This window comes from Hakea prostrata, chromosome 11 (assembly GCF_041222555.1).
Source record: "Hakea prostrata isolate BN-2017 chromosome 11, UWA_Hpros_2, whole genome shotgun sequence".
Classification (NCBI taxonomy): domain Eukaryota; kingdom Viridiplantae; phylum Streptophyta; class Magnoliopsida; order Proteales; family Proteaceae; genus Hakea; species Hakea prostrata.
In genome coordinates, this window is record NC_142610.1 from 3532530 (window position 1) to 3539713 (window position 7184).

General features: G+C 37.2%; 1 pseudogene; it reads left to right on the plus strand.

Annotated features, from left to right (window-relative positions):
• Nucleotides 1-3608: 3608 nt before the first annotated feature.
• On the plus strand, nucleotides 3609-6208 carry LOC148999611 (pentatricopeptide repeat-containing protein At2g13600-like; annotated as a pseudogene).
• The last annotated feature ends 976 nt before the right edge of the window (nucleotides 6209-7184 follow it).

The window sequence follows — 7184 nt, forward strand, 5'->3', positions numbered from 1 at the left end:
TATGGGAATGTATGTGGTTGGCTTTAATAATGACCAAAAATTGAAACTTCTGTTAGTTGACAAATAATTAATCGCATTTAATAATAAGACAATTTTTGAATTTGTTATTTTTATTTTTTGGTAATTTTTTTTTATATATATTCATATATTAGTCATATGCCTCTTAAAATATTATATATTATATATCAACATCATACAACTAATTCAACTTTTAACCAAAGAAATCAATCTTAAGCACCTTAAATGGACCAACCTCTACATGTGCACTAAATGGTGTAATTCTATTTTGGGGTAATCTTAAAGTCTCTACTTGCAATTTGTATTCAAAAAGCAAAACATCAACACATTTGTCATTATCATTTTTAATTTTGTTTGGTTTTTAGTTATGTTCTCTCTCTCTCTCTAAAAGTTAAATTGAAATTTATAGAAAGCTCTCCATACTAACTCTTCAAGAGGCCATAATAGAGTTAACAACCTGATATGGAGAAAATATAACCAAACCTGGTTCAATTGTGGTTCGACCCTCAACTCCGATCGGGACGAAAGGAATTGACTCGCTTCCGAGCTAGCCGGGTCTAGGAGATAGCTTGCTGAGGAAGAAAACTAACTTAGTCACAAGCACGCCCTAATCCGCTACGATCGGAATAGGCTAATCGACAAAGAGACGGGTAGCAACATTTGGCGGCTGTCACTTATTGCTATTATATGGATAACTACCATATAACGATCGTATTATCAAAGGGGTCATCTACTAGTCCAACCTAATAGGGATCTATCACTCAACGGATCTATCCGTTAAGATCCGACGACTATCCGAAGAAGGCTCAAATACATCCAACAAAGGAGATTCGAAGGTACACTATATAAGACATCACCTACTCACAAGGTAGAAGGACATACAATCTGAATTGTATTCTTGTTATTCATTCCTTAGCTCTGTGCTTAAGTTGAGCCGTTTATGATTAAGTTCATCAACTGACTTAGCCTTCGGAGGTGGACTCCCAATCCCAGTGGTCGGGCCACATCTGATGTTCGTTTTTGCAGGTCATTCTCAGGAGATCTAAGGGCTGAGCAAATTTTGAACGCATCACAACCATAAACAATGAAAATATTTATCACGAAAGAAAGTAACTTTGCTCTACGAGCAAGGAAATCAACAAAAAAAACTATAAGAAAAACTACCAATCAGCTTCTTGATCTCCTTGATGATGCTGCAACTGGCCCAACTAGCGAGAAAAATTCGCAAAAGATTTATAATATTTTACAGAGGAAAGGATGATCCATAATATTCATGCCAAGATATAAGCAAAAGTATTTCACATGGCCATCTATATTGGTCTAAAATTGAGATATATTGTGCAATGAAAGCAATAAAAGATTATTTTCTTCTTGGAGAGATTCTACTACTTTGTCTGTGTGTAATTTCAAGACTCGAATGAGAGATATTAACAAAAACATGACAACAAAAGACAGGGGACGAGGTGAACGACATATTAGACATTTTATAAGAGATGAAGCTATAATATCAGGAGTATTTACGAGACATGATGGAGCAAAAAACTCTCAAGTCCCACATCATATAGAATTATTAATATTAATTAATTAATATATATATATATATATATATATATGACTGGGCCAGAACAGGGTTTAGGCTTAGTTTACGTTGCACAGGGTTCGATCCTTAACCCCAAGTAATACTACATAGACCATTACTATATATAAACGAGATAATCAACTCCTCTTCAACCCGATGTAGGACTTAAGTTTCCGTTATAAAAACCATAGGATAAAAGACATGATTAAAACATATATTTATATAAAAATAAAAATTAATAAACTTTAAGTTTTAAACATATTTACAATATTTTGTAAAATATTTTTTTGTTTTCTCTTGGACGAGTCTATCTACCGATAACATTACTTTAGAAAAAAAGATTTACTTCGATGGAGGGTTCAACAACTCATCGTAAGATGTACTTACCATGTAGGCTTTAGTATAATTCCCAAAACACCCTCCCTATACTCTGCTATAAAAATATATAACAAAAAAACATGTTTAATTTTAGAGTTCATAAGGCTTTTCTATGGTATTTCAACCCAAGAAAAAAACAGAAAAAAGGGATTTTCTATGGTAGGTGAAATAGGAGTGGGGCTGAGATAGGTGGCAATAAAAAATCTTTTATTATAAGTTATTTATTTGATAAAATAAATCATATCTTAACCAACCCTCCTCAGTGATTCAACTTCAAACCTAATTTTTTACTTAAGTATGATTGTAATGGTTAATTATTAATGGGTTATGCTGGCTTAAAGTAAGGGCATGAAAAAATTTCACGTTTCATAATATAAATTAACACATGACAATTTACCTTTTCATTGTTCTGAAGTAAATTAGTCTAAATTAATGAGAATAACACCATAAAGCAATGTGTTGTCTGTGCTAATGCACAAATCAAAGGGAAACAAGAGCGGGAAAAATAAAGAGTTTTTTACATGAGCCCTTTCTATTTTCATGGGAAAAAATTGCACCCCCTTCTAAAATCAAAACCTTGCAAATACCCTCTCCACATTAACCCGTTACTTAGGATTGTTAACTAATTTTAATATGACCATAATACCCTCAAATATGATAACGTTTGAACTTTTTATTTTCAAGAGGTTTTTTACATGAGCCTTCGCCATTTTCATGGAAAATAAGGTGCACCTCCTTTAAAATAAAGAACCTTGCAAATACCTCCTCTATCAAAAGAACATTTGAGGAGAAGCAGTGCGTACCTCACTTGCAATTTTTTTATTCTTCTCCTGCAACGTTTCTTCTCCTCAAGATGAGGTACGCATTGCTTCACCTAAAATGTTCCTCCGGTGGTAATTGTGGGCATTGATTGACAGTAATAATGACATATTACGAGGCATTGTGAGTAACTATGAGGAGTGATGTGATATGGTTTTGAAAATAAGAAGTTCAAACATTACCATATTTGAGGGTAATATGGTCATATTAAAATTATTTAACAGTCCTAAGTAACCAGGTTAACGGTGGAAGGGTATTTGCAAGGTTTTTTTTATTTTAGAAGGGGTGCACCTTGTTTCCCATGAAAATGGAGGGGGCTCATGTAAAAAGCTCTTGAAAATGAAGTTTAAATGTTACCATATTTGAGGGTAATATGATCATATTAAGATTATTTAACAGTCCTAAGTAACGGAGTTAACGGTGGAAGGGGTATTTGCAATGTTTTTATTCTAGAGAAGGTGCGGTTTGTTTCTCATAAAAATGGAGGGGACTCATGTAAAAAAAAAAAAAAAAAAAAAATCTTGCAGGAGATATAGAAGTAGAACTTTTTTTCAGAGTCTCTCCAATAAAAGGTGAAAATACTGACCGTATTGACAATTTTATTTTTTATATAGAATCCCATTGCAAAGGTTCAATGCTCCTCCATAGGGGGCTCCTTCCCAGAAAAGTAATGATATACCTTGAGGTGTAGGCCATCAATTTGGGCCTAGAATTTATAGCTAATAGGTCGTGGTGGCCCATTGAACTCGGGCCCAATTAAACTTTTCCCAACCAATGCTTTGAAATTTAGGGTTTGGAGCCTTGGAAAGTGCAAACCAAGCTCCAATTCCATCATCTAATCTTGTTTGAAAAGAGAAAGGAAGGAGGAATGCAACCCGTTTTTCCATTCTCTCATTAAGTTAAGCACTGTTTCTCTCATTAACGAGTGATATCGCAGCAGGTGGTTGGAAAGGACTCAAAAGGAATCAAGAACTGGAGTGCAAAGCAGAAAGGGATTGACTTGCCCGCCCTAGCACAACCCGTAGAGGCAGCGCTTCACCAGGGAAAAAAGATGGATGAAGCATTGGGTTAAGAAAATACCTCAAGAGGTCCAAAGGGTTCATTTCACCAGAAAAAGTTAGACAATCCCTCCGGTCTAATCTTCTTTGGGGTATTTCTGACGTCAAATGAATTTTTGAGTTCCCAACATGCGCATGCTGTGCTACGCTTTCTTTTTCGCCACCCTTTAACGTAGGCGTTGTCAAATCTAATGCTTTTAAGATCCTCGATTCTCAGAAGGCAATGGATGAATCTCAGCCTATACTCGACCTTTCGGTCTAATTCTGTGCCACCCATCCCTTGTGTGATATCATTAAACATTTCCATCCAATGGGTTTGTCAGAGAAGGCAACTTGGAGATTGCTAGAAAGATGTTTGATGAAATGCCGACAAGAACAGTCGTCTCTTGGAATACCATGATTTCTGGGTACTCAAAGTGGGGGAGGTTTGAAGAAGCAATCAACCTAGTGTCGCAGATGCATAGAAGTGGGATGAATCTTAATGAGGCCACTTTTTCTTCCGTTCTGAGTACTTGTGCTCGTTTGAAGTCATTACACGATGGGAAACAGATTCATGGACTGGTCCTGAAATCTGGGTCGGAGAATTTTGAGCTTGTTGGGAGTTCCTTATTGTATTTCTATGCTGATTGTTTTGAAATCAAGGATGCGAGGCTGGTGTTTGATGTGCTCCGAGAGAGGAATGACTTGTTGTGGAGTATAATGCTTGTGGGTTATACTAAATGTAATTTAATGGAGGATGCCTTGCACATATTTGATAAAATGCCGATCCGAGATGTCACGGTCTGGACCACGTTGATTTCTTCTTATTCAAGGAGTGACAATGAATGTGAGAAGGCTTTAGAGTTGTTTCAGTCAATGAGAATGAGTGGGGAAGCCAGCCCAAATGAGTTTACATTCGATAGTGTTATAAGAGCTTGTGGTAGATTGGGAGCTATGGGTAGTGGTAAAGTTGCTCATGGACTTGCTATTAGATCTGGCTTCGAATCTGATCACTCAATTTGTGGTGCTCTGATTGATTTTTACTGCAACTGTAATACTGTTGAAGATGCAAAATGCGTTTATTTCCAATTGGCTAACCCAAGTTTGAGTGCTTCAAATACACTAATTGGATGTCTCAGCTCGATGGGCAGGATTGAGGATGCTGAGATGATTTTCAGTCAGATGGTTGAAAAAAATCCGGTTTCATATAATCTGATGATTCAAGGGTATTCAATGAGTAATCGACTTGAGGATTCAAAAAAGTTGTTTGGGAAAATGCCTCATCGAACTATAGTATCCTCCAATATTATGATCTCAGTTCATTCCCGGAATGGTGAAATTGACATGGCTTTGAAACTTTTTGAAGATACAAAGGAATTGAGAAATATTGTGACATGGAACTCAATGATCTCAGTTTATATTCGTAATGATCAACCTGAAAAGGCATTAAAATTATATGTGGTCATGTACCAATTTTCAGTGGAGCGCAATAGGTCCACATTCTCTGCTCTATTTCATGCATGTTCGTGTCTTGGATCTCTTAAACAAGGAAAACTATTACATGCTCATGTGGTCAAAACACCATTTGAATCAAATGTTTATGTGGGAACATCTCTTCTGGATATGTATGCAAAATGTGGTAGCATTACTGATGCTCAAACTGCATTTCTCAACATTTCTTCTCCGAATGTGACTTCTTGGACAGCTCTAATCAACTGGATGTGCACATCATGGGTTGGGGACTGAGGCTGTTTTTGTGTTTGGTCAGATGTTAGAACAAGGAGTACAACCAAATGTGGTTACTTTTGTTGGGCTTTTATCTCTGCTTGTGCCTCTGCAGGTCTGCTTGATGAAGGGATGGGCTTTTTTCGCTCAATGGAGAAATGCTATGGTGTAACCCCCACCTTGGAACACTATGCTTGTGTTGTTGATCTTCTTGGTCGTTCAGGGAAACTAAAAGAAGCAGAGGACTTTATCAATGCAATGCCAATTGAAGCAGATGCAGTTGTGTGGGGAGCTTTGCTCAGTGCTTGTTGGTTCTGGATGGACATGGAAGTGGGGGAGAGAGTGGTTGAGAGGATGTATTGTTTGGACCATAGACAAATATCTTCTTACGTGGTCATTGTCTAATATCTATGCAGGGTTGGGCCATTGGGAGCAGGTGATTGAAGTGAGGAAGAGATTGCGAGCCCTGGAAATGAAGAAGGATCCTGGTTGTAGTTGGATTGAAGTGAAAAATGCAGTTCATGTATTCTCGGTAGAAGATAGAATACATCCTCATTGTAATTTGATCTATGTAATTTTGGAGTATCTAACAGCAAATGTAAACTTCAGTATTGAGTTTGATTACATTTTATACCAAAACCAAGAGCAGTGACAAACAATGCTCCATCCTTTGTTAATTAAATGAAATTAGTTACGTACGATATGCAATCATCATTCTATGCTTCCACAACTGGAGGCAAATATACATTTACTCTCACCTCTTTGTGAATGTTTCAATTTGATGAATACGGTTGAGACCTAAAGAATGCAACAAATTAATTGCTGAATTTTCCAAGTTATGGTTTTCATATCAGCAATTAAGTTATGAGTATTAGATACAGCAGAAATTCTACAATCTCGGTAGTTGCTACGAACTTTGCATATCTCTCCCCCCCCCTGTAAATTGAAGATTGACTGCTTCCTCGTTGCCCCTACTACCATATAGCTTGCCACCCCTGGTAAGAACAGAACTCACTTTCCTGACAAAAGTCCTGGAAGTATGAGAGCATTTGGAGAAGAGGAACAAGTAGGGTTACTATATCTCCCTGTCACCTGCATAGTAGACTGAATTTGTGAAATCCAGCCCAAACCTAGCCAGGACACCCTATTTGTTTTGGGTGAAGAAAGACTTGTTTGATGTTAGACCCTGAAGTTGGACCTTGATTTCAGTGTTATTACCTTGAAAGCCTTAGGAAGTCATGTCCGATCTTTCCCTTAGTGTAGATCCATGTCCCAAAATGATGGAAGTTGTCCTTGTGGGCCCTCTTTATGGAATACATGGTGTTTGACCCGAAACCCATGGATATGGTTGATGGTGCTCCTTACTTGGATGCATTGTCAGTGATTGTTTTAAATCTGCAGCCTGAAGAAGGTGAGCTTAATTGGTGGACCTAATGAATTCTCGTGCTCGATCTGAAGGTATTTCCAGAAACTAGACTTTTTGATTGACTTGTAGGAGAAAACCCCACTCAATTTGACCCTGTATAGCGCTCCGAATCCCTGTCCGAAGTTGTTGTTCTTGTTTAAATTCGAAAAATAACAAAAATCTTGACTATTTTGACCCTACTTTTTTGGAACTTGTGAATGAA